Consider the following 27772-nt stretch of genomic DNA (forward strand, 5'->3'; position numbering starts at 1 on the left):
CTCCCATCATCTCCCTGCCTGCTCCTCCTCCCCTTGGTGTTTTCCTCCTCCTTCCCCTTCAAGCTGGAGCGTGGATTTCCCAGCTGCTTTGCCCCAGCACATCCCAGCTCCAGCCTCTGCAGTGCTCCTCTCCCAGAGCCTTCCTTTCCCTGCAGCCTGTTCTCCCCCTCCCCTGCCCAGTCACTCCCGGCTGCCAGGCTGCTTTCCAAGGCTGAGCATCCCCCTTTTCTCCCGGGCTCTCCCTTACACCCCTTGCTCCCTGCAGAGGCTCTGCCCATCCATGAGGCTTCACCTCCGGAGCATCTCGGTCACAGCAGGCAGCAGCCCCTGCTGAGTGCCCAAAGGGGGCTCCAGTGGGGAGCACAGCGATGGGTGACAACCCAGCCACCTCCTCCCTCACCGCTGCCAAGGGCCCGTGGGACTGATGGTGGCAGCAGAGCCCCCATCACATTGTGGCATCACACTGGGGGACAGATGCTGCCACAGAGACACTCGGGCATGGGGGGCACCCTACGGGGGTAGCAGTGGCTGCATGGCACGGGGCAGGGGGCTGGGTACTTGCCAGTCCCCAGGCAGAATGGAGATGCTCAGCAGGGCACCCAGCCCCCCGAGCAGGCAGGGCTGAGCTGGCAGGGGACAGGAGCACAGGCAGTGCCTTGCAGCCATCCTAGAAACCTGAAGGGAGCCCGGCAGGGAGTCCTGGGAATCCTCCAGGGACATAGAAACAGCAAGCAAGGAAAGCAGCCCCAAAGCCCTGGCAGCACACAGCACCCTGAGCCCCAATGCCACCCTTGGGCCTCAGTGCCACCTCTGGGACCTCACCCCCTGGCACGGGACACACAAATCCCCAGACTTCTCCACAGTGCAGCCTTAGAGTTCTCCTGTGCTGCTCTGCAGCAGAGCCAGAGAATCATATGAGCTGTTTTATGGTGAAGGGGGGGATCAGAAACACAGAGGATTCCCTGCTCCTGCAGACTGAACCCCGATCTCCTCACAGAGGACGAGCAAGGGTAGAGATCTGCAGCGTCCCGAGCTGTAAAAGTGCCCCGTCACAGAATCATAGAACCGTCAAGTTTGGAAAAGACCTCTAAGATCAAGTCCAGGCGCCCCCATCGTCCCCAGGCTCCAGAAGCCGCATCCCCCCCAGCCGTCCCCAGGCAGCCGCTGCTGACTAAAGCCCAGAGCAGCAGCAGCAGCAGCAGCAGGGCCGAGCATTCCTACCTGGGTGCCAGCTCCCCATGGCTCCGGCGCGGCTCATCCCGCCGGGCTGGCGCTGCGTCCAAGGCAGCGCTTTCTGCAGAGCCGCCTCTTCCCACGCCCCGCGCACTGACGGATGGGTGGATGGATGCGCGCTACAGCCGCAGCCGGGATGGGGTGGGATGGGACTCGGTGGGATGGGATTCGGTGGGATGGGAGCTGGCAGTGGCAGCTGGGAGCGGGGCTGCCCTCTCGGGCGTCCACCGGGGATGCCGGTGCCGGCCCCATCGCCCCCCGTCCCCGCAAACTCCTGACTCATCCCGGGCCGGGCACTCCTGCCGGGACCCTTCTCTACGCACGGCCGGCAGGGAAGGAGAGCCGGCTGCACATCTTTATGCCACGGTAACCTGGCACTGTCCTGCACTGCCCGGCCCTGCCATGGGTTCCGGGGCAGCAAACACCGCGCTGCCATCAAAACCCAGCACCCCGCTGGCCCCAGGCTGGCCCGAGCTGTCCCAGCAGCGGCGGCTGAACAGAGGCTCTTTCATCGGCCCTGGCCAGGGTGAAGTGCCAAGCGTGACACCCGGCACATCCCTGGCTCCAGGGCACGTCTCCTGCTCGTCCCCTGGGAGGGACAGTCCCAGGGAGCAAACACGGGCGGGACACTCTGCCCGCACCCCACAAGGTAGCAGGGGGGTTCCTGCAGCCCAGACCCTGCTGGGCAGAGGGACAGCTCCTGCTGTCAGCGGGTGCTGGGGACAGCCAGAGCACAGGCGGGGTCCGGGAGGCAGGCAGGGGCTGGGGTGCCCAGGCCAGGTGTGGGCAGCCTGCTGGCAGCAGCAGTGCCCAGGCAGGATCCACCAGTTCCAGCACACACATCTGGCTGATGGAAGTCCTGGGCATGCCGAGCCATCAGGAAGCCAAGGGGACAAAGCACAAGTCTGGGGACTTGCTGGAGATCCCCATCAGGCTCTGGCTGTTAGGATATAGGCACTCACTGTGTGGGTGACCACGCTGGATGCAGAAGGAGAAACCCAAACTGCCCAGCTGCTCACCAGTATGAGCTTAAGTGGTACCCATGGGTTGGGATACTCACAGACTGTTCCCCCAGCCAAGAACATCAGCCCTGGGGGAACCAGACAGGCAAGGAAGGGGTCCCAGTCCCCAGTGCCCTCCCTCCAAGCCCTCCCCGAGGCTGGGCACCTTCACTAGGTCTCCTGAGCCACTGGACTGGGATAGCCCAGGTGGTCCCATTCTGAAACACAGAAGCCTGCAGCCAGGGACAACCAGTAATCCCACACTTCCCAGAAAACTCCTTCTCCTCCAAAATTCTTGTCTGGTCTGCACCCTAACCCACCACCTCGGCAGTGCAATCCCCACCATTCAGGCAGGCCAGGGCCCAGGGGGGCCTGCAGCTCCCCCGGACCCTGCAGCCCCCTGGGAGCACCCACCATTCCTAGGCAACCTCAGCACCCCCGACAGCACTTCAGGCCCTGAATCTCCCCCTTTCCCAACTCTCCAGAAGGGTGCAGCCACTGGGGTTTGGGGCTGGGGGCTACCAGTTCTTGGCTGCTCAGCACTGGTCAGGGCTGATGTCATCCACAACTGAACAGAGTCCCTGGGTGGCTCCATCAGGTAGCCTGGGGAAAACAAGGGCAGGAAGGATCTTCCCTCCATCCCAGGTAGGAAGCAACAATGGACCCAGAGAAAGGGACTTTGGCTCTGGCCAGGCTGGAAGGGACCCACTGCATCCACTACCCACTAACTGCAGAGGGGCCTGTGGAAATTCTTGTCTCTGAAAGTCTTGAAAAGGGTGGTCTGGCATTGGACAGGCTTCCCAGGGCAGTGGTGGAGTCACCATCCCTGGGGAAATTTAAAGGACATACAGATGTGGCACTTTGGGGACATGGGTGAGTGGTGGCTTTGGCAGTGCAGGGTTAAAGGTTAGAATTTCCAACATCAATGGTTCCATGACTGGTGAGACCCCCAGAGTGCACAAGGACTGGGGAGACTTGAACAGCTACAGGTTTCAAAGGGAGTCCTGCTGGTACTTGGGCCTTGTGGCATCAGCACCTTCACTGTGCCCAGGGAGGACCCCACTGTGCCACTGTGCCCTGCTGAACCCCTGCACACTGCCCAGGGCCACTGCACTGTGCCCGAGAAGTGGATCACAGGCTGGGGGAGGCTGGAAGCACCTCTGGAGGTCACCTTGCCCAGCCCCTGCTCCACCAGAGCCACTCAGAGCCAGCTGCCCAGGATGTGTCCATGTGGCATTTGAGTCTCTCCAGCCATGGAGACTCCACCACCTCCCTGGGCACCTGCCCCAGTGCTCAGCCACCCTCCCAGTGCAGAAGTGTCTCCTGAGCTTAGAGGGCCCCTCCTGTGTGTGTCACTTTGTGCCCGTGGCCCCTGGGGCTGTCCCTGGGCATTGCTGAGCAGAGCCTGGCCCCGTGCTCTTGGCACCCCATGGACAAGCTCTCACCTTTCCTCTCTTAAGGAGAAGCAAAGGAACCCCTTGGGCTGGCACAGGCCAACTCAGGCAGCACTTTGGAGGGGGAGGCAGAGCCCAGGAGATCTTCATCTGTGTCTCAGCGTGGGGATGGGGCCAGCAGAAGGACATCAGCCACAGTGCCACCACCCAGAAGAGCCCCCCAAACTGGCCATGGTGACAACAGGTTCAGCAAGGACCCAACTGATTCCTGAGTCATCCCATGGAGATGGGCCTGGGCCTGATCCTGTACCTCCTCACCCACCAAGAAACCACACCAAGATGCCTCCTGAGGGAAGGAGCAGTTTCGGGGCCCCACAGGTGCTCCCCCTGCCCCAAAAGTGCCCCCCAAGCAAGCACTGACCTGAGCTCCTGCATAGGCAGTGCTGTTGTAGAGTCCTCCTTTGCCCCTGCTGACCCCATGGCACCAATTCCTCACATCCCTGTGATCCCACATGGCACAGGAGGGCATTGCCTGCATCCCCCACTGTCACCTGCAGCATGATTTGGTGACTCAGGCAGGGATGCAGAGCCAGCTTCCTCGGACCACAGTGGGACACAGCTCAAGTCTTGGAAGAGGCCAGGGCTGAACTGGGCTTTGGTTTCAGTTCATGGTCCAAGGAAGCCCTTAGATCCCAGCAGAGGATGCTGTGGGGGTGGAGAGGCACTGGTCTCATCCCTGCACCATGACCCTGGCAAAGCTGCCAGCCATCCTTCTGGAGGCATTTGAGAACCTGGAGGGAGGCAGAGAGCTGCTGATAGAGCCTCTAACTTCAAGCACCAACATGTTCCTCATTAATTTGGTAGCAATAAAGCTGGGGTGGAGGGATAGGAGGGCTGGCAAAGCCAATCCCTGCTGTTCTGGAAAGAATGGAAAATCGATTGAAAAACATCACCTGAACTAACCCTGGGCACATCCCTCTCTGGACACTCTGGCATGCCCACAGGGAAGGAAGGAAGTGTTGGGGGCACTGCTGAAGGGCTGCCCCACTGCCCTGCAGCCCCGAGCAGAGGAAGGGCTGGCACAGCTCAGGGCCAGGGGAAGGGGTGCCTGCAGCACTGGGAACTGGCACTGGGCCCTGCCTGGGGCTGGCTCTTGGGCACAGGGGCACGATGGGGTCCCTGTGGGGACCACACTGGCCAAGAGCTGCTGCACTGGCCTCGTGCTGGGGGAAAGGGCTGTCCTCCCTGTGTCCCCTCACCCAATCCTGACAGTGGAAACTGAGGCACGTGGGACTCAGTCACAGCAAGGCACCCTCTCTGCCCCTCACCCAGGTCAGGGATGTTGGCATTTGGGACCAGCCTCACCCTATACCCAGCTGCCATCTCAGGCCTCTGACAGGGAACCAGCCCATCAGTCTTTGAGGGTTTAAATGCAGGTGAGGGCTCATCATTCCCCCTAACCTCCAGCCATCAGAGGCACCCTCAGGCACCCCAGTCACACCTAGTCACAGGGAGACACTGTCCCCACACTGTCCCTGCTGTCCTCCCCAGTGTGAGCAGGACAAGGGAGGATTTGGGAGGCCAGGATCTCTGGCATGGCACAGCTGATCCACGCCCACACGTCTTTCCCCAAAACACCCCACTTGGACCACTTGTCCCTGTCAATGTCTGCTCAGCTCTGTCCTCAGCACCTACCTCAGAGCACTCACTGGAGGGGCTGCTATCTGAATATTTGTGGGGTTTTGTGCCAGTTCCCCATTTTTGGGATGCCTGGCTCACACTTTCTGAACATCTACAGACACCAGTGCAGGTTTCCCTCTGGTTCCTCCCCACCTGACCCTCTCCCAGCCATGTTTGTCACAGAGAGGGGACCCTGTAGCTGCTCAGCAACGAGCCCCATTTCCACCACTGACAGACTGATACAGGACCAGAAAATACCCAGAGTGTCCCCAAATGAGACTAAATAACACAAGCATGTGCAACACAGGCCCCCTGCCCATACCAGGATTCCACACTACACTAAGGAACAGGGGCAGGGCCACTGACTCATGGGATCCACCAGGACAGGAACATCAGAGAGCAGCCTGTCCTTGTGGAGGACCCACAGCTCCAAGGAGAATCTGTAGGGCAGATAAGGAACCCTCTGCTATGCATGGAAACATCCCCCTGCTACCCATGGCACAGTGGGTCCCAGGATGCTGCAGGGAAGGACACGGCCCCTCTGTGGGTGCCCAAGCGTGGGAAGTAAAGAGGATTTTCAGCTTTTGCCAAGGCAAGGGCAGCTCAGAGGCCCCGGGGGTGCTCAGGCCTCGCAGGCAATTATCAAAGAAAAGAGACAAATGTTTTCAAGGGAAGGGATGCAGGAGGGATCAGAGTGGGGAGAGGAGAGAGCGCGTGAGCTCGGAGCTGCAGCAGGGTGGGGAGCAGCACATGGGCTCCTTTATCAGCTCTGACCTTCCCTGTAGGGGACACCCTGGGACAGTGGGACACAGAGGGGACTCGGCTGCAGAGGAGAAGGTACCTCAGTCCTGCCCCAGGACTGAAACTGCACTGCAGGGACCGCCCCCAGCCCCCCCCCTCAGTGCTGACCGGGGTGCTGTCACCTCCCCCTGCCCCATAGGCAGGACATGCTGTGCCATGCCCCAGGTCCCACAGGAGTGGCACAGGGGTGTCCCACTGCTGTGGGAAGCCTCCAGAGCCTCCCACACCAGCCAGGCTCACTGATACCTATCCTTATGTTTTCCAATTTGTCTTGGACAGTGCCTGGGGTCCCCGTGACTCCCTGGACTCTCGCTGAAGCAAAGCTCCCCAGGAGCTGAAACAGGACCAGCATCCAGGGAAGGACCATAGCCAGACATCCCCCTTGAGTTGGTCCACAGCAGACTTGGCAGAGATGAATGACAAGAGGTTCAGCCTGGAACAACCTTTCTTACCAGGCTTTGACTCTATTCTGCTAAGAAAACATTCCTCCAGTCTCACTTCTGTACAAATTTACAGCAACAGCATTTATGTCCCCACAAAGCTGAGGAGAATCCTTTGGCATCCAAGTAACCAGGCACGACAAACACCCAAACTGAGGCCACACTGAGAACTCAATGACTTGCAAAATGTAACCAGAAAAGCAAAGCTCTAGCCAGCTGTGCTGGCCAGATGCAGGACCCTAGCAGGTACCTATCTGGGGGAGCACCCCACCTCCCCAGAGCAGCTCCTTGTGTAGGGAAAAGCTCAAGGGCACAGAGGAGAGGCTACCAGCCCTCCCCACCTTCCATGGAGGAGACAGGCAAGGGACAGGCCATGCCTGGAGGAGCAGGAGTGGAGCTGCCCCATGCTCACTGCCACAGGCCCAACATGCTCCCAGTCCCCCATCAGCTCCCCACATCCCCCAGGAGCTGGGACCCCTCAGCCCCAGTGCTGCTGCAGGTGAGAGGTGCCCACAGCCCATCCTGGGGAAGGGCTTTTCTCCCATTGTCTCCTGTTTAACACCCTTCAGACATTCCTGCTTGTCTCTGGGCAGTGAGCAGTCCTGCTCAGGCTGCTTTCCCTGCCTGTTTGCAGTTCAGGATGTATTTATCATGTGTGGTTTATCCCCATTAATGCAGCGTCACCACCACGCAGCCAGCACACCCTGAGCCCTCCTGCACAAACCCCAAAGCACCAAAGTCCCCAGCCCTGCCCACAGCACCCAGCCCTGAACCTGAGTGTTTGAAACTCAGTCCTGAGCCCTACAGAACACGTGTGGCTTAGCTGGGCTCCAGCTGCTGCAGGGAAACTGGAACTTGGAAATTTCCATCCTCTGAAGCATCTCACAGATACACAAAAGGACTAAAAAGATGTCAAAGGAGATTGAACAGAAGCCAGGAATAGCATCCAGAGAAGGACCATGGCCAGACATCCCCCTTGAGTTGGTCCACAGCAGACTTGGCAGAGATGGATGACAAGAGGTTCAGCCTGGAACAACCTTTCTTACCAGGCTTTGACTCTATTCTGCTAAGAAAACATTCCTCCAGTCTCACTTCTGTACGAATCTACAGAATTGTCCCCACAAAGCTGAGGAGAATCCTTTGGCACCCAAGTACCCAGGCACGACAAACACCCAAACTGAGAATTCCTCAATGACTTGCAAAATGCAACCAAAACCCCCCACTATGAGGACTCAGTGTGGCTCTGCAGAAATCCTTCAGAAGGAAAGCAGGGGCTGGGAAGCACCAGCCTGGCCATGCACTGAGGATGCAGAACAGCCTCTGATCCCACTCTGAGCTACAGCACCGAGGATGGGCCAAGGCCCTGAGAGGATTGAACCCTTGGGCAGTTCTTAGGGCTCCAGGTGAGGGTATCTGAGCCCAGAAAGGACATGGAAAGATGCCCGAGTAAGATTTTTGAAGCATGTACTCAGAACAGCTGAATGGATTTCAGCCTGGAAAAAAGAAGGTTCTGGGAAGGGGGTAGAGCCCTTTCCAGTGCCTGAAGGGGCTCCAGGAGAGCTGGAGAGGGACTGGGAACAATGGTCTGGAGTGAGGGGACAAGAGGGAATGGCTTCCCACTGCCAGAGGGCAGGGTTAGACGGGATACTGGGAAGGAACTGCTCACTGGGAGGGTGGGCAGGCCCCGGCACAGGGTACCCAGAGCAGCTGTGGCTGCCCCTGGATCCCTGGAAGTGTCCAAGGCCAGGCTGGATGGGATTTGGAGTACCCTGGGATAATGGAAGGTGTCCCAGCCCATGGCACGGGGTGAAACGAGATGGGCTTTAAGGTTCCTCTAACCCAAACCGTTCTGATATTCTGTGATTTACAGTTGTGCCAGATGTTCTGGAGCTCCCTTGGCAGGCAGAGCACATCTCCCCAGCTCAGAGCTGCTGTACCTGGCAGCCAGGCTCGGGAAACGCTGATAAGATGAGGGAAAACATCTTGTGTGGCTCCTCCCGTGCTGCCCATGAATGTCGGTGCTGCAGCAGCCCTGGCTGTCTCACCCCCGCCCTGAATCACAGCACCACCGCTGGCTGCCAGAGCTGAGCCAGGCTCCACGGGGCTGTCCCTCCTCTGAGCCCCCTGCTGCCCCACAGTGCCTCCAGAGGTGCTTTAACCCACTCACCTCAGCACAGGGAGCACCTCCATCCATCCCTGCGAGCCTCCAGCAGCCTGTGCTGCAGAGGAGAGGGGGATGAGGCTCCTCCCCAGGGCCACAGGGATGCCCTGCACGCTGGAGCCCCTCTGCTCTGGAGCCAGGCTCAGAGAGCTGGGGGTGTTCACCTGGAGAGGAAAAGGCTCCAGGGAGAGCTCAAAGCCCCTTCCAGGACCTAAGGGCACTGGGAATAGAGAGAGGGAGACTTTTTAAAAGGAGAGAGAATGATAGGACAAGAGGGAACCATTAGAAAAAAAAAAATAAGAGAGATTTAGGTCAGATGTTAGGAAGAAATTCTTCCCTATGAGGGAGGGGAGGTCCTGGCACAGGTTGCCCAGAGAAGCTGTGGCTGTCCCTGGATCCCTGGGAGTGTCCCAGGCCAGGATGGACGGGGCTTGGAGCAACCTGGGATAGTGGAAGGTGTCTCTGCCCATGGCAGGGGGTGGGACTGGATGAGCTTTATGGTCCCTTCCAACCCAAACCAGTCTGGAATTCCAAAACTCCTCTCCTGCACCACCACCTGTGCCAGGGCTTTATCTCCTCAACTTAGACAGTTGTTCTGCATCTCAGCAAACCTCCCTCCAGATCTGGGCTGTTGTTGTCCCTGTCCTGAGCAGCCAGGGCAGAGCTCCTTCCGCCCTTCCACTCACTGAAGCTCTGCAGCTCCCCCTGTCCCCAGGCTCTGTGACCCCCCTGGACCAGCCCTGCAGACATCAGCAGTGACAGCTCAGTTCTGCACAGAGAAGCCAACAGCCCCGACAGGGTCCAAGCCCACACACTCGGTTCTTCCTCCCACCTGTGGGGTCTTGGCTGCTCCCCAAGGGAACACACCCTGCTGCCTGCAGCTGGATGCACCTTGGGGTTCACTTCTCTCTGCCTGCCTCCTGCAGGTCCCCGTTAGCTGGCACAGCACAGCTTTGTGAGCACAGAACCAAAATTTACCCTCTGGTGCAAAACTTTCTCTGACCCCTCATCCCCACACACTTGTCTCAATCCCCCTCTCCATGTTCCCTCCTCAGGGCCAACTGTTCCCTCAGGTCAGGCACACAGATGGGTATTTTAGCCTCCAAATCTTTTCCCGGACAATCACAGTCTCTCCTGGTGGTTCCCATTTACAGTAAAGCAGCTCCCTGCTGGCCTTGCAGCACATCCCATGGGCACCTCAATTCCTGCAGGAGCAGAGGGACACTGAGCTGCTGGGAGAGGCTTTGCTCCTCCCCTGCCACCACCACCCACCTCATCCCCCCTCCCTGCAGCCACGAGGCGCCTGCAGGCATCGTCCTGGCTCCTGACCCCACACATCCATCCCTGTCCCCACAGCTGTGCAGGGTCACGGCCACACTGCCCCAATCCTGCTCCCTCCCACCCCTTGGCCAGGAGTTTGGAAGGATGTCAGACCAGGAGAGCACAGCAGGATGGTTCTGAGCTTAAAAACATGGCACTGGGAATATGAAGGGCACTGCCAGCATTTCCTCTTCACCTCAGATGCCCTGGTCCCCAGCCTGGGAGCAGGTTTCACACCAGCCCACGTGAGCTCTGCCACTTGTCCTGCCAACCCGACCCCAGGTGTCCCACCCCATAGCTGTCCCAGCCCATGGCAGCACAGCACCAGGAAGCATCAGCTCCTCATCTCAAGGGCTGTGTCCAATTCTGGGCCCCTCACAAGAGAGCCCTGGAGGGGTTGGAGCGTGTTTAGGGATGGGAACGAGCTGGGGAAGGGGCTGGAGCACCAGGAGAGGCTGAGAGAGCTGGAAAGGGGCTCAGCCTGGAGAAAAGGAGGCTCAGGAGGGACCTTGTGGCTCTGCACAACTCCCTGACAGGAGGGGACAGCTGGGGGGGGTCAGGCTCTGCTCCCAGGGAACAGGGACAGGAGGAGAGGCAATGGCCTCAAGTTGCACCAGCAGAGTTTTAGATTGGATATTTCAGAAAATTTCTTCACTGAAAGCGGTGCCAGGGATTGGAAGGGGCTGCCCAGGCAGGTGGTGAAGTCCCCCTCCCTAAAGGCGGCCAAGACATGACTGGATGTGGCACTCAGTGCTACAGTTTAGTTGACAAGGTGGTGATCAGTCAGTCACAGGTTGGAATCGATGATCATGGAGGTTTTTTCCAACCTGAATGATTCTGCAGTTCAGGAAGGGAAGAGCTAAGAGCTAAGAACCTGCTGGTGGAGGAGATCACCATGGACTGACCAAGGGAGGCCGCTCCCAGGGAACCCGCTGGGACACGTCCACTCCTGTCCCTCTGGCACAGATGACAGGTCCAGCCCAGAGCCTGTCTGGCCAGGGAGGGCAGGAAGGCTCCTCCAGGCCGGCTGGACCGGTCCCTTCCTGGGGACAGGCCCTGTAGGGCGCTGCTGGCCACTTCAGACACCTTTGTGCAGACAGGTGGGTGCTGTCCTGCCCCGAGCCAGCCTGGCAAGCTCAGGGGTGGGGCTGGTGTGTCAGCTCCACTGAGCTGACCTCGAGTTGCCCAGGGATGCTGAGCCAGAGAAAAGGAGCCAAGCCCGGGCTGAGGCACCACAGAAGCAGCCAGAGCAGCCAGCGGCTCGTCATGGACACGGAGAGTGACAGCCAGGCTGGAGCTGCCAAGTGAAGAATTGGGTCAAGTGGGGAAAAACAGGAGAGCAGAGGCAGCAAGGGTGGGACGATCTCATGGGAACACACTCACGTGAGGGCAGCGATCCTGTGTGACACCTCCCCAGGCTTCGGGATCCAGCACTCGAAAGGAGCCCGTGGTGGGGCTCTCCCGCCTCCCCGCTCTCCTGCAGCCAGCCCAGCCCTCACTGACACGTGTTGAACGTGTGTTTGGACAATAATGGATTTACATGATGTCAGCAGTTGCCAGGAGCCCAGACATCTGCTCGCTCATCATGCCCGAGCCAGGCAGCGTGGAGACATCTGACCCTGCTGACAGGCAGCAAAGGGCTCCCCTGCACAGCTCCGTCCTCCCCTGGCATCCCAGCCTGCAGGGGACGGGCAGGGACCTCCTGCCTACGCTGCCAGCCCCGATCTGGGCTTAACAGAGCAGCCTGAGCTTATTCTGCAGAACTACATCTTGCAAGACAAGATCAGCATCCCTGCAGCTCCAGAGGCCACGGGTCAAAAATGAATCATGAGAAAGTTGGGGGGAAAGAGAAGCCACCAAATTGACAAGGAGTCGTCCCCCGAGCCAGGCTGGAGTCAGGCAGTGATGGCAGCTCACCACGACAGCTGCCAGTGCCAAGAGCAGCTGGGGCAGAGCCCATCCTGAGAGATCAAACCCTCCTTCCAGCCTTAGCCTCAACTCCTCTGGCGTCAGGAAAAACCAAGGAGCACGACCTCTGCTGCACCCCAGGGGAGGGGCTGAGGTGCCTCCTCCTCCTCTGAGCCTGCCAGGATGCAAAGGCAGCGTCTCCCTGCTCCCCCTGGCACGGCAGGACGTGGCCTTTCTGCCAGACATGGGAAATTTGGGGCCACTTTAAACAAGGTTTCACTCCTATCGTTTTGAGTGACACTTCCCAGCTGAGTAAATAAGTCCAGGAATGAGTTGCTTTGTCCCCTCAGAAGCCAAGAAACACCTTCCACAGCCCGATTAAGGCTCAAATGAAGATGTCCCAGCTGGCAGGGGGAGAGCCATGAGTCAGCCCCTGCAAACACTCAGTGCCTCTCCAGACACCACGGAGCAGGGAGAGGGAAGAGCCAGCAGACTCTGCAGCTCCCAGTCCCCTCTGGTTTCTCTCCCACTGGAGCAGGAGGGCAGCAGCAGCACAGCCATCATGTGCCACCACTGAGTCCTGGTGTCACAGCACCATCCTCGGGCATCCACGTCCTGCCTGCTCAGTGCTCTGGGGACTTTCCTGCTTTCCTTGGCACTCATGGGCCCCTCCCACCTCCAAAGCCTGTTGATACCCTCATGATACCCTCAGCCACTCCAGGGCCTCGGCTGCGCCTGCCCAGTCCCACAGCCCATGGAGGTGACATGGGGGTGATGCCTCTTCCAGAGCTCTCCAGCTCCAGCCCAGTTCCCTCAGTCTCTCTCTGGGACAGCCACTCAGCAGCACAAGCAGATGTTTCTCTCTGTCACCAGTGGTGAAAAATCCTCTGCTCCCAGGCAGAGCCTTGGCTCCCAGAGAGCCATCCCTGCTGCTCACCCTCCCTGACTAGGGACAGCTGTCACACAGCACCTCCCTGCCAGCCCAGCCACACCAGCCTGCAGGCTCACAGGGACCCCAAAACTCAGCCCAGAGCACAGCATCACATGAGTGTGGCACTTGGAAGCAGTGGGTGCATCAAGGACAGATCCTCATGGCAGGATCCTCAGCAAACCAAGCATTCCCTGTGCCTGCACAGCCACTCCACTTCACTGCCTGATCCCTGCCCACTGCTCCAGGGAAGAGCTCAGTGGTCTGGAGGTCCACTGCGGCTTCCTGCACAGCCAAAGGCTGACCAGCTTGTCCCCTCCATCACTCCAAGCAGCTCCATAAAGCCAGGAATGTGCCTCTTCCAGGGAAACACCAACCTTTCAAAAGGCATGGCTTGCACAGTCAGCAGAGTGGGGAATGCTTCTTCACTCCACCAGGAGCGATGAGAGGGGAAATTCCTGATCCGATGGCACTGCTGGGGCTTTCAGCTCTTGCAGCAAAGTCCAGCAGGGAGCACCGGCTGGACAGGAGAAGGTGAGGAGAAAGCTGGTGCTCAACATTCAGCACACAACATCCTTCAGTGCCATGGCACATGATGAAACAGCCCTAGGGAGGCACTGAAGGGCTTAAGCCACCCCAGAACATCCTCCCCATCCTCCAGGCAGACAGGGAAGGCTCCTTCCCACCTGCAGGACGTCGCCTGAGCCAAACACCTCCCAGTGCCTTACCAGCACCCAGCCTTGGTAAGGGCACAAAGAAACAGGAGCCAAGGCCACAATGTACCCAGGCAGGGTTGGGGTCGCCCTGAGGGACACCCAGCCCTCCTGTGCCAGCCTGAGTGTCCCTGTCACAAAACAGCCACAGCCTAAGGAGGACCCAAGGCACACAGGCTCCCCAGGCACAACTGTTCCAGAGGGGAAAGCTGCTCCTGCAGCATTCCACAGCCAGTCCACCCCCACAGCCAGCCCCCAGCCCAGCCAGAGGACTGCAGGGAGTCTCAGGGTGCAGGAGCCTTTGGGCTCCCTTCTTTAGGGCCTGCTTCCCAGAGCCAGGCAGGGAAGTAGTGCTAAGGTGGGAATCCCAAGCAAAAGGGTCAGAGCTTCAAGACATCTTCCTTCCCCAGGGAAGGGTTTGGGTGATCTTGGGCAGAGAAACCCCAAATCAGGGTTTAGTGATGCCCAGGGACACCCTGTGGTTATCTCCTGCCTCAGGACAGGGTGGTGTGGGCAGCAGGAGCTCCCACTCAGCTGCCTGGGAGGATGTGGGAATGCAGGAGCAGGCAGGCAGGGCTCAGGCATGGATGCAGGCAGGGATGCGCTGGGAGCGGTACCCAGGAAGCTCCACCTCTGCCGGTTGCTAAGCAACCAGCATCCCGCAGGAGCCACTGCGCCTGCATGGCCCTGCTGCAGAGCCCAGCAGCACAGGGGAGCCCGGGAACCAGCCAGGAACCAGCCAGGAACTGCCCAGGAACCAGCCAGGAACCAGCCAGGAACTGCCCAGGAACCAGCCCTGGTGCCTGCCAGCCTCCCTGTTCCCACTGGAGCACTGGGATGCCTCCACTGGGATGTGCTCCCCTGCACCCTGAGCTGCAGCCACAGCTCAGCCCCACCTGGGCTCAAAGGCCCCCAGGGACGGGAGCAGCACCTTCAGGCGAGATCCTCCCACCCCAGGTCCAGCTGCTGCCTCCAGAAACTGATAAATGCTTTGTAGGGAAGGGAAAGGACACCTGGAATCACCTTCCTCACATCTGAGCCTGTCTCAAGAGCCAGTCCAGCTGACTGGGATCCCAGAATGGTTTGGGTTGGAAGGGATCTTAAAGTTCCTCATGTTCCACTCTTGTCATGGGCTGGGATACCTTCCACTATCCCAGGGTAGTGTCCAAGCACTGTCCAGACTGGCCTTGGAGACACTTCCAGAGATCCAGGGGCAGTCACAGCTTCTCTGGCTGTGCCAGAGCCTCCTCACCCTCACAGGGAATAATTCCATCCCAATATCCCACCTAACCCTGCCCTCTGGCAGTGGGAAGTCATTCCCCGTGTCCTCTCTCTCCAGGCCTTGCCCAAGTCCCTCTCCAGCACTCCTGGAGCCCCCCTAGGCAGTGGAAGGGGCTCTAAGGCCTCTCTGGAGGCTTTTCTTCTCCAGGCTGAACACCCCCAGCCAACAGAGGCCAACATCCCTCCAAATACCTCAAGATTCATTTCCATGGAAGAAAACGCTGCAAATTCACAGGAGAAGATCAGCAGATCTGTGAGTGAAACAGGCAGGAGCTCAAGGAAGTGAATTGCTCTTGCAAATGTCTTTTTGGGCCGTGCCTGCAATTTATGCTGCTGTTCATCTCCCTTCCGAGGGAAGACAGATTATCGGGCTGGAAAGAGATTATTAACCATGGAAAAAAGACCAATTAACAGCTGGATAACAGACCTTTGGGGGCTTCCCTAAACTATCCCCAGCACTGGTGCTTCTAGCAGAGCTCTGACCTCTCACAGGTCAGAGGAAGAGAGTAAACCCAAGCTTTCCCTTTCACTTGGCACCCAAAAATCTGACTGATCACCAGTGCTGCAGGAAATCAGTGCACCCACCAGCACATGGAAGCTTCCACGAGCTTCCCACTCTGGCACTGTCCCCTTGCCCCTGGCACTGCACCCTGGGCACTAAAGGAGCCCGAGGTTACAGTTGGCTGCTCCCCAAAATCCCCAGCTCCCCTCACCCCCCAGCCAGGGCACCCATCCTTGCTGGCATATGGAGGTGCTGGGTGCTGGGGCACAGCATCCCACACTGGCTCACCCACCAGCAGCATCAAACCCTAAGGCTTTTCAGGGAAGTGGAGGAGAATATCTTAGGTAGGTTATTTTGGGTTTTTTTTTTAAGATACGGTAAGGAGATATTTTTTGCAACAAAATGCCTGTTGCTATAAGGGTTTTAAACCAAAAGAAACATCCCCAAAAATCCATTCTTCCCTGAACACAGGTTCACCAAGGCTCAGGGGGCTGGTCACAGCCTCACTAGGGCCAGGGCAGCCCCCAGGAGCCCACAGGGCTGCTCTGCCAAGGCCTACGAGGTGCAGCTGGCACTGGCTTCTGCCAGACACCGAGGTGCTGACACCTCTCCAAGCACTGCCCTGATCCAGGCCTGACACCACAAACAATGTCATTGCTTGGGATTTATTCCGTTTGCTTTGTATCACTCCCAAAGACAAAGCTGAAACTCCTTTTTTGCCCCTGTTGAGCTGCCAGTTGAGTCTGACTCAGCCCAGTGCAGCAGCAGCACCCAGAGCCCGCGGGTGCAGCTCTGCTCCCACCCCCAAGCCTGCTGCCCACGCTGTGCCCCCCGAACCCAGGGGGCTCCAGGCCAGGTGTGCCACCAGCTCTGCCACTCCATGTGAGCCCTGGCATTGATCCCTGCCCCGCTCTGCACTCCAGCAGCAGCAGGGAGCTGAGTCACTGCAGCACAGCCCCAGTCCCACCTGCAGCTGCACAAACCATTCCAGGGCTGCTCTGGCATCATGCACAGAGCCCTCAGCTCCTGCTGCAGAGCTGCTCTAGCCCCTGCTCCCCACCCAGCTCCCTCCAAGGCCTCACCACATGGAGGGACCCCCACACTAGTCCCCTCCCAGGCATAGGGACCCCCATGCCAGTCCCCTCACAGGCACGGGGCAGACATTTTCTGGAAAGCAAATATTGCTGCTTTTCCCTCGCTTTCCCCCAGCCCTTCCATTTTACCTCCTGGACAAACCTGAGCACAGCAGTTGTTTTTCCTTGCTGTTTAATCTCTCCCCAGCTCCCAGAGGATGTTTGCTCAGCGCCTGCAGAAGCTCAGCTACCTTTGATGTGTCTCAAATTCTACCCCCAGGCAGGTGACAAGTATTCAGGGAACTTGGACAATTAAATGACAAGAGAAGGAAGGGCTGCAGGAGAAGCTTAAAAACATAAAAATAAATAAATAAAGGGGAAACAAAAAGCAAACCTGAGTAAAGCCTCCCCACCACACCCAAGGGCAGAGCCCGAGGGGGGCAGAGCCTGAGAGAACCACCAGAGCCTCCTGCTCTAAGAGGAGGACCCCAATCCAGGCACCTGAGCCCTACACTGGGATCCCACTGTCACAGCTGGTCTGGCCCTACCACAGCAAATCCCAGCACAGCAAATCCAGGAGGTGTCCAGGAGGTCCCACACCACACACCAGCCCTGGGCACAGGCTGGCACAGCTCCTGCCCTCCCAGCTAAACTGGGAAAGCTTCAGGAACACAAAGCCAGAGGTGGCTCCAGCTCAGCCAGGTCCACCCCAGCCTGGGCTGGCCATGTGCTGCTGCTCACCAGTCCCTGGGGACCTGAAGGTGCTCTGTGACCAGTCCTTTCTAGAAGAGAAGAGAGGCCTGGACTTTGCAAGAGCTGGGGCCGTCCATCTTGGTCACAGGGGAATGAGCTGAGTGGTGGCAAGGCCACCTGCCCCCCCAGGACAACATCTCCCTGCTGGGGCTGGCACAAGGGACATACCTGGAGATGCCCCTGGAGCGTGGGCCCTGCTCCGTGCCAGAAGCACCCACAGCCACCCAGCCCTGCCCTGACCTCAGGGCACCACCCAGGGCAGCCACAGCCACCAGGAGCCACTGAGGAGGGGGCTCACAGCACCAAGGCCACTGGGCACACACATGGCTCAGCACTGTCCCCTGCAACAGCCTCAGGTCACTGGGGCTGGCCCTGGTGGCAGCACAAGGGTGACACAATTCAGTCAGGGACTGTCACTGGGGCCGGCCCTGGTGGCAGCACAAGGGTGACACATCCTCCCAGTGGCCACATCCCACGGCTCTGTCTCCCCGGCAACCCCGGTTCCTCCTCACTCGCAGCTGAGCAGCCTTGTGCACAAAGCCCAGCTGAATCCAGAGCAGGATTAGGGCAGCTCTCTCCTCCCCTCATCCTCCCGAATTCATCCAGCCCCAATTTTCCATCCAGAATCCATCCTGAAGCACAAGGTTGCAGTGAGGAACGGGAGGTGCAGCCTCCCTGTCCCCACACCAGTGGCTGGACTGGCCAGCACTGGGATTTGGCCTGGGGGAGGGTGGGACCTGTGCAGCAGGTGCAGCGACAATGCCTCAAATGCCAGCATGCACGTGGGAGCTGGGCAGGTGACACCAGTGGCAACGAGACCCAACTCTCATTCCATCCAGCAAGCCCAGTGGTCTGAGGCTCTGAAAGCTCCTCCTCAGTGCAGAGCTCCCTCCAATGCCCCACCAACCTTCCAGCACCCCACCAAGCGTCCTGCTTGCTGCTCAGGGGGTCCCATAATAATGGAAAGAACAGCAAGGGCTATGGGAAATGGGCTGGAAGAAGCCAGAGAGGTACTGGTAGAAGATGATGCCCCAGAGCACACCTGCACCAGGGCAGGTGCTCTCCTGAACATGGTCCAGCCTCTGCTGCTCCCCTGGGAGCAAGTCCTGCAGATCCCCAGCCCACACTGGAACTGTTCACATGCTGCCCACAGCTCCACATCCCCTGGGCCCTGCTGTGCCAGGAAAGCTGTTCAAACACCAGTCCCGGGTGGCAAATCCTCCTTGGCAGGAGGCAGGGATCTGAGAGCAGACAGCTCTTCCTCTGCAGGGATCCCACAGGGATCCCAGTGCAGCAAGGCAGGAGCCCAGCCCAGCCCTTCCTGGCCAGGAGGAGTGAGGAGAGAGAGCAGAGCTCTCCATCACCTGCCCAGGGCTTGGCTGAGCACAGGGCCATGGGAGCAGCAAAGCTGCATCTTCCCAGGAAAGCCCCAGCCCCTGGTGCCTGAGCACAGCCCTGCATGCCAAAGGAGGGGCAGGATCCCAGCGTGGCTCTGGGCAAAGGAGGCTCCAGCAGCCGGGCACAGGGGTCAGACATGGCTGGGCACCCCAGCCTGCCCTGCCGTGACCCAGCACGGGGCAAGCCCAGCTCCTGAGTGCTGTGATGCACAAGAGGTTAAAGGCTCAGCCAAGGCAAGCAGGGCTTTGGCCAGCAGCCAGCCTTTCCCAAGAGTTTGAGGGAGCTGGCAGCTCCTCCAGCCTTCAGGGCCCACATTGCCACATACCACAAACCTGTTTGCTCAGCCCAAGCAGCTGGGATGGCACAGAGCAAGGCTCGTTGACCAAGGCATGTCTTGCAGCCAGGATGGGCCCCAAATCAAGAGGAAAGTGCAGCAGCAGCCCCAGGGCAGGGCAGGGCCAGGCAGGGCACTGCCCTGGTACCTGCAGGCAGCACTGACAGCTCCCACCAGGGCTGTGCCAGGGCTGTCAGGGTCCTGCTGCAGCGAGGGTGGAAGGCAGGGAGCACAGAACAGCCTCATCCCCCCAACTACTCTGGGAAACAGCTCTCTCTGGGATAGCTCTTCTCAGGCCAAAGGGGATCTGTGCAGTGCCCTGGGCCAATTCCTCTCATAGGGAATCCTGCCCAGGGTGTTGAGGGGGCACTTCAGCAGCTGCTGCGTGCTCAGCTGAGCCTTGCAGGCATTAAAAACTCTGTGAGCAGAGCTATGGGACTGAACCCCGCCAGTGACACATCCCGACAGCCCCAGGGAGATGGAGCCACTCTGAGAGCTGGCCCTGCCCTGCTGACCCCCCGTGCTTTTTGGGATGAGGAGTGACTGTCCAAAAGGTGCCACAGCCAAGCCAGCCCGGGCAGGGTGCAGGACACCAGCACTGCAGCCATCCCTCCCCCTCTACTCCAACCCTCCCTCTGGACGGCACCAGAGCACGGCCCTGGAATATTCTGGTGCAGCAGAACCTCCCCCTCTGGGCAGGGAGGCTGAGCCAAAGGCTGGGATGGCAGCAGCCAGCACCCTGGGCACCCAGCTCAGATGGCACTGCCCACTGTGGAGCACCAGCAAGGCACTTGGGCTGCACTCCAGGAGCAGGCAGGGGTGCTGCAGCCCTTGTGGGACACTCCTCACCAGGGAATGCTCTTTCCCTGCCAGTGACTGGCACAGAGCTGCTCCCATCCTTCCTCCTGCCCACACAGAGGAAGGCAGAAACCACGGGTTCAGCTGCCTTGTGCTGGGATGTGGCAGCCAGGGGAGATCAGCTGCTCCCTGGTCAAGATGAACACAGGGCCAGACACCCTGGGAAGCAGTGGGCTGGAAAAGGAGAGGAGCTCGAGGAGGGGAACTGCAGAGCAAGGGAAGCCACCAAAAGGAGCCCAGTCCTGGCACAGGCTCAGCCCTGCCTTCTCCCATCTTCTCCTTCCGTCCAAAGGAAGGCCCAAGCACTCTCCCCACCATCATCATCCTCTGCTCTGCAGCCCTACAAGGGCCCTGTCAGGGTCTAAAGTGGTGGCAGTGTCATTTTCCCCAAGGTAATGGTGACACCTTGTGCACCACTTGGAGGAAGATGGGGTAGATCAGTTGAGAGGGACCTACAATGACCATCAGGACAACTGATGGATGACCCTGTCCTTTAAGCCAGCTCGTCCAGAATCAGTCCCCATCCAACCCCAGCAGCCAGGAACCCTGCCCAGGAGGTGGGATCCAGCACCAGCTGTGAGGGAGCTGCTGGAATCCAGAGACAGGAGAAGCTCATTGTACAGTCCCTGTGCCACGACCTCAGTGTCACCAGCCCTTCCTGAAGCAGGGGACACCTCCCAGGACACCTGGCCCGGGCTGTGCTGGCAAGGATCTGCTTGTCCAGACCTGTGGGGGAGCTGGGACGTGCAGGGGACAGGCAGAGGCTGGGAGAGCCTGCCCAGAGTGCAGGACACAGAGCAGCTCTGCTGCAGCTGCCCCGAGTCCCAGCACCCACGAGATACAGGGGGGAACTGTGACACCAAAGACACCCGGACCTGGCCCAGGGACCCCAGCTGCACCTGGGCCATCACAGCCACCAGCAAGGGCAAGGGGCTGGCTGGGTACCAGGGGTCACCATGGGGATGGCACATGTCCTCCTGCTCCTCATGCCACCCCAGCACGGTGCAAACAGGGATTTGCACCCCATGCAGGGGCAGAGCTTCCCGGGGGCATTGCCCAGGAGCAGAACACTGCCAGGGGGTACCCAGGCACAGAGCCCAGGGCACCCTGAGCCCACCCTTGGGGGACACTGGGGCCAGGCAGGAGCACATGAAATCCACCACTGATGTTGGGCCTGCAGCTCTGCTTTGCCCAGCTCCAGACTGGTCACCCTGCTCCCAAACTCCTGAGTACATGAAGGAAGAATCCCTGCCCTTCTCCTGGCTCTCCCTGCAGACTTGCACCCCCGGGCACAGGTGGAGTTGGCATCTTGCAAACTTCCTGGAGGAGGAGAGCTGGTGAGAAACTGCTCATAAAGCATGGAGACCTGCCCTGCTGTGAGCCAGAGGCAGCTCTAGCCCCGAGGAGCAGCCATCCATCAGAGCAGCCCACCACAGCCCTCAGCAGGGATTCAGATCCCCTGCCCACATCCACACAGTCATAGAATATCCTGAGCAGGAAGGGACCCACAAGGATCATCCAGTCCAACCCCTGGCCCTGCAAAAGACACCCCAACAATCCCACCTCGTGCCTGGGAGTGTTTTTCAAATGCTCCTGGAGCTCTGGCAGTCCTGAGGCTGTGACCATTCCCTAAGGAGCCTGCGCAGTGCCCAGCACCCTCTGGGTGTGGAACCTCTGGATGTAGAAGATGTAGAACCTGCACCCATTGCCTTGTGTGGGCAGGAGCCAAACCCCGTGGGCAGCAGGGTCTGAGCCCTGTGGTGCACACTGCCACACACTTGTGTCACCTGGGGAAGAGCCAGGACAGCAGGGTGCAGCTGTGGAGCTCCTCATCCCAATTTTCACATAAGGACATCATCCTCCCACCTCAGCCCAGGGGGAGGGTTGTGCTGCAGCTCTGCCCAGGCTCACCTCACTCTGCAGAGGTCAGAGAGCCAAAGCAGAAGCAGGACCTTGTCCTCTCAGGCATCCCCAGCCGCTGGAAGCAGCTCACACCTGGTTTCACATGGATGTCACTGTGCTGTGCAGTGGGGCTCTGGAATGGAGCAGTCCAACCAGCTGGAGGTACCTTGGGGTCCCTGAAGAGGCTTGAACCACAGGCCCTCAACTCTTTCAAGCATCACAGCAATTGAATTCTGCAGCTCAGACCTCTCCTGTGCTTTGCTCCCTGGCCATGCCTTCCCAGGACACACCTCAGGCCAGCTACGCCCACCCCCATGAGCCCAGGGATCTGAGCCCAGGGCAGGGATCCACAGCCAGCAAAACACCACAGCTGGTTTGCAAACACACTGCCTTCCTCAGATCCTCCACACGCACGAGAGCACGGGAACCCAGAGTGGGGAAAGCCAGAGCTGAGACCCCAAAGCTGCTGTGTCAGTGCACAGGGACTCGGGCAGCATTTCCAGATGCTCACTGCCCTGGCCAAACTGCCAGAACTGATGCCTGGAAAGGCTGAGCTGGAACAGAGACTAGACAGAGCAAAAGGAGTAAAATAGAGATTTACTGAAAGGATTCACCTTGGGCAGTGCAAGAGCCTGGCCAGGGCTACACCCAAATCAAATCCAAGATGGATCCTGGTCATGAGTTTTTACACTTTTATAAGTTTTGGTTCATCTACATAGTGGGGTCAATTATCCAACCACAGCCCCAGGTTATGAAGTCTCAGCCTCAGGCTTGCCCCCTTCCCTTAGCCATTGTTTATGCTTTTTGGGTACTGGGTGTCCTTGATTCTCTAGCTGGGAAGGAATTGTTTTGTCTAACTCCCCTGTGAAGAGAACTTACTAACACCTAATATGAAGTTTCAGAGCTACACACCAAGCAGTAGAGTATGAAAAATACAAAAGCTAAAACCCAAAGCATCACTGTAGGAACTCTTCTCTTGGCAAAGAGGCTGCTGCCCAAGTCCCAGCTAAACCAGGAAGCACTCCCAACACAAAGAAAGCCACAACAAGCCCAAGCCCAGCTGTTCAGTGTTTTGGTGGGAACAGGCCAGATTCCCAGGGGTTCCTGGCAGACAAGCCTCTCCCTGCAGCACCTCTCTGTGCTGAGCAACCTTTTCTGTGCTGCAAAACCCACTCAACCTCATGTGGGATGTGGAAAGAAGAACAAAAGCTTTCAGGATAAACTCACGCTGCTTCCAGGGGCTGCTTTCAGCACTCGGCTTGGGCACGATTCACAACCTGCAAAGAAGAAATCAGATTTGGTTAAAAAGAAGGGAAAAGTCCTTCCCTGAGATGAAGGCAAGCACTTGGAAGGACAGCTACAGCTGTCACCAGAGGGTGCCTGCCAGACTCCAGTGCTGTGTTGGGATTCCATACAAATTTCCCTGTTGGAAATGGGAGCTGTGGATTGCTTTAGACATTGTTTTGCTCTCCTGATGTGCAGCCAGCCCTGCTCCTTCCCGGAGAACAGTAAATATTTACTACAGCAGAGCCCACACACCTCTGAGTGCCACCAGATCCCCCGGGCATGGCCCAAGGTCTCCTTTCAGGCCATCTGTGCCACCCCTTTGTCAGCCATGCCCGTGGCTTCAGGGCAGCATCTGGTTGGCAGGGCTGTGGCCGTGGGCAGTGGAGCAGGACCCCAGAGCCAGCCCTGCTCCCCAGCCATGGCAGCTGCAGCTCGGCAGGAGCAGAACCAGCAGGGACAGCATTACAGAGCCTCTTTTCACATGACAACTGCACCTAAGGAGGGAGAAGGATCTGCCCAGCAGCACCACAGTGTCACAGAGGAGGAAGCACGGTCTGCCACAGCAGGGATAACTCCCACTTTTCCAAGGGTTAATTTTCAAACATCCTTGGACAGGCAAGGCCCAGCCTCCCCCCAGGCAGAAGCAAAGCAGGCCTATGCAAAGCTCCCTCCTGAATCCTCATGGATTCAGCAAAATCCTTTCACTCTCCACAAGCGAACATCAGCTGTGTGCAGCCAGCAGCCTGCCCTGAGCAGCGCCGACCCACAGCAGCTTTCCCAGGAGGCACAGAAGCTGCTCAGCTTTTCTTCTGGACCCGGCCACAAAACCTGACGCAATAAGGCCGTGAGCTTCAGCACCTCCAAGGAAACAAACCCACCTTTGAGCAGGTGATCTGCATGAGAGATAAGGTGAAGAGAAGGGGTCTCAGCTGCCACTTCCATGGCCCTTTCCTGTGTCTGTCCCCCAGGGGAAGCACGGGCAGGATGTCACCGTGTGCTGGTTCTGGGTGCTCTCCTGTACACCCAGCAGGCACAGATTCCTTCCCAGCCATGTGGTTTTACTGGCTCAGCTGTCCTGGGGTGTGGGAAGCAGGGCTGGGTGGCCACACAGGGCATCCCTGTGCCCAGCTCGAGTGCTGGGGGCATCCACAGCCCTGGGTCCCCCCACCCACAGGCACCACAGGGCCACTGTCACAGGGCCTGAGCACTGGAGCTGCATGTGTGATTGTCCACAGACTCAGGGATGCCACTGGTGTGTGGGGGCTGCTGTCCCATGCCAGTGCCTACGTGTCCACACCATTCCATCCCAGAGCACAGACAAACCTTCTTCTCCTTCACCCACCTCCTCTGCTCATGGAGATGCCCCTGCTCAGAGGCTCAGGAGCCAGAGCAGACCTATAAGAAGGGCTCTATCTCTCCAGAAGGACACACGGGTGCCCCAACAGGCTGAGCTGATCCATGGACTGGGCTCCAGCAGCAGACATAGGTCACACAGAGGATCTGTGGGATTCTCTCCCTGCTTTGGCGCAGCTTCCGTGGCCTGCTCGTTCTCTGCTGAGCCCAATGTTTGCTGTGGGGACCCCATGCTGCTTCCAAGTTTGTGTGCACGGGTTTCTCTCATCCCAGCTCAAGAGAGGTCTATAGATGCCCGGCAGGGATGGGCAGGCAGGTGCAAGAGCAGCCAGACCCCGAAGGATGATGGCTCCAGTGACCCCAGCAGCCAGGGCTGCACCCTGCTCCTGCTGCGAGGGAGGGTGGAGGATGCAGCCACCACAGGCAGGGCAGTGACACTGCCAAACAAAGCCCCTGCACTGCCCAGGAGCCTCAGACCATCCCTCCTGCCCTGCGAGGGGCTGCTGTGCAGGCTCCGAGCCATAGCCATTTTGGAATGTGAGACACTGCATCAATTAGGATCATATTAATGAAGCGTTCTGAGAATACCAGCGGTGGGAGCAAGGCCTCCCCCAGCCCTGCTCACTTCTACCCACAAACGGCAGCTCCCCAGAGCAGGAATCCATGCCAGACTGCACCCCGGCGCCAGGCTGCTGTGGACATCTCGGGCACAGACACTGCCCCGGGCTCACAAACATCCCACAGTGACCCCACTGTCACCACCTCGTCAATGCAAGCAGGCAGCCCGGCCCGACAGGTCGGCGTGAGGCTGCCTGGGGACAGGCACTGGGACATGGTGGCACTGGGACATGGTGGCACTGGGACATGGTGGCACTGGGACATGGTGGCACTGGGACAAAGGCATCGCTGGCTGGGCTCAGGAAGGTGCCCTGCATTGCTTGGCTCACTCAGATTTAAACCAGCACCTTGCAAACCTGCTGATGGGCCCAAGCAAGGGACAAGGACTCGTGGTGTCCCCTCCAGCAGAGCAGGAGCACACACAGGGCAGGGAGTGCAGCTGGAGAGGAGCCCAGGAGACACAGAGGAATCCATGGACCCCTCCACCACAGCCTTCCCATGCCTGTCCAGGGTGGGACTGAGCTCCAAAGCTCCAGCAGCAGTGTAGAGGTGGCCAGGAAGGCTGAGAGTGACCCTGCCCCCAAAACACAGCATGGGCAGCTGCACCTTCTCTGCACCCTGTGGCCCTTCCTTTGGTCACCCCAAGTCAGCTGCATTTCTTACAGACGGGTCTTACCCCAGACCAAGGAGACGAGCAGGAATTTACTCATCCCATAGAGTCCCAGAATGGCTTGGGTTGGAAAGGACCTCAAAGCCCATCTTGTTCCACTCCCTGCCATGAGCAAGGACACCCTCCACTAGACCAGGATGCTCCAAGTCCCATCTAGGCTGGCATTGGACACTTGCAGAGTGTCCACTTGGCCACTGTGCCTTACAGGCAGGAAGCATTCCTTGGCTCCCCGAAGAACAGCCCCAGGGAATTTGCAGAGGTAACAGTGCCTGCCCCATGTGCAGACCCAAGCCAGAGTAGCTCTCACAGAAGGCTTCTCTTGTTCTGGCCAGTTCACTCCACAGGATCTTCATCTATCAGGACTGAAGTAAATCTCCTAAAGGGAAATACTGCTGAGAATTCGGGCTGGAATTTTCCCCTGCCAAAGTTCACCATCACCATGTAACATTGGTCTGTATCCTTGTCAAAAATGGCACCTTCCCACCTTGAGCAGCAGCCCCAGCTGTCCAATCACCCCTCTCCCACCTGGAGCCCTTTGCCACATCCCTCTCAGCATCACCAGAGCCCCAAAGCTCTGTCAGGTGCTACGACCCCCCCGCAGGGCTCCTGCCAGCACAGACACTGCCAGACCCAGAGCACACCTCATTACAGCATCCAGCTGCTTCCCTCCTGCACAGAGCGCTGCTTCCCACGGGATCACAGAGAAAAAAACCCGGCAGGACCCCCTCCATGTGTGCCCACCTGGGGACGGTCCGGTCAGGATGCGAGGGGCTGGTCCATCCCCCCATCCTGGCGCTGGCCCCAGCCAGGCAGATTAGCTGATTACAAAGGGGAATGTGTCATTTCAAACACACAATCAGATTTCCCGGCCCTTCTGCCCATAACAAAATGTCTCGTGAAATGGCTCATTCTGTTCTCCCATAGAAACGTGTTTCCCTTCAAAAGCCTGATACGAGGAGAGGAGGGGAAAAAAAAAAAGGAAAAGGCAAAGCTAAAAATATAATCAGAAAGATACCATGACAGCAACAGATTCACAGGAAAATGAGGTGGGAAGGGGGCTGTGAATGTGTTAAGATCCTGTTTAATCTCTCCCCAGCCACCTAAAAAACGCACGGAAGGCAGGAACGATACCTCAACATTTCCTTTGTGCGAGAGCTGACTCCACCCTGTGTTTTCCTCTCCATCTGATGCTCGGGGAAGGAGAGCAGCAGACATCGCTGCTGCCAGGCAGCGAGGGGCCCCGGCAGTGGGTTAGTAGGAGCAGAGGGAGGAAGGAGCCTGTGGGAGGAACCTGGCAGCAGGGCTGGGCTGTGAATCCCCATTCAGCATCGCCTCAGACGCAGGATGCGCTTTACACTGGCGCAGCACCTGCTCCTGCTTCCCACCCCAGCTCCTGCCACGCATCCCAGGAGGGCTCAGGGACAGCAAGACCCAGCCAGGTGGTCCCAGGGTCCGGTTACAGCTGGTGGGGAGCAGGCTGGGCACTGAAAGGGGGATGGAGCAGATCCCGACCTGCGGCCACATTTCACTGCCACAAAGAGGCCAAGTGCCCGACTGAAACTGCTGACCTGCTGGCAGCCACAGATCTGCAGCTTCAGCCTCATTTGTCTCGTGCTCTGAGCACAATGGGGTCAGCCCAGCGTGCCCCTGGCGCTGTGATCCTGCCAGCCCGGGGTGCTGAGCAGCTGCTCCGGCCACAGCAGACCCTGCCCGGGGCACTGCTGAGCTCCCAGGGACCAGGAGTGCCCTGCAGAGGGCAAGACACTGACCAACAGCGGGAGATGGAAAGAAAATCCTCTTGCAGAGATTTCTCATCCAGGTTTTAAAGCTCTATCTGCTGCTCCCGTTCCTGGGGAGGGTGCATTTGTGAGCTCAGGGGTGTGCACACACCAGGACACTGACAACTCTGAGCTGCATCCAGAGCCCCTCTGCTGTGTACTGGGACAAGCAGACACGAGAATTTGTATCAAATTACCCAGCCAGGGCTCTGGGATGTCTGTCCCATTCCACACAGTCTCATCACTCCCTACCCAGTGCAAGGAGAGGAAACCTTGACTCCTGTCCCAGTCGTACCAAACTTCAGCCCAACAGCTCTTCTTAGGATTGGATATTAGGGAAGACTCCTTCCCTGTGAGGGGGGGAGGCCCTCGCACAGGCTGCCCAG

General features: G+C 58.7%; 1 protein-coding gene across 7 annotated transcripts in view; it reads right to left on the reverse strand.

Annotated features, from left to right (window-relative positions):
* EPB41L1 (erythrocyte membrane protein band 4.1 like 1) overlaps positions 1–26823 on the reverse strand; it is a 59735-nt gene extending 32912 nt beyond the window's left edge. For 3 of the 7 annotated variants that reach the window (XM_088175245.1, XM_088175240.1, XM_088175242.1), the window contains exons 1-2: positions 16599–16754; positions 15053–15231 (exon numbers count right to left, since the gene is read on the reverse strand). The gene's annotated coding sequence lies outside the window, so the exon portion shown is untranslated. Of the gene's footprint in view, positions 1–15052; positions 15368–16598; positions 16862–22907; positions 22958–26739 lie in introns of those variants that run through there. The other 4 variants (XM_088175239.1, XM_088175237.1, XM_088175241.1 and 1 more) reach the window with 4 other exon arrangements.
* Between the last annotated feature and the right edge of the window lie 949 nt (positions 26824–27772).

This window comes from Sturnus vulgaris, chromosome 17 (genome assembly GCF_052056855.1).
Source record: "Sturnus vulgaris isolate bStuVul1 chromosome 17, bStuVul1.hap1, whole genome shotgun sequence".
NCBI lineage: Eukaryota > Metazoa > Chordata > Aves > Passeriformes > Sturnidae > Sturnus > Sturnus vulgaris.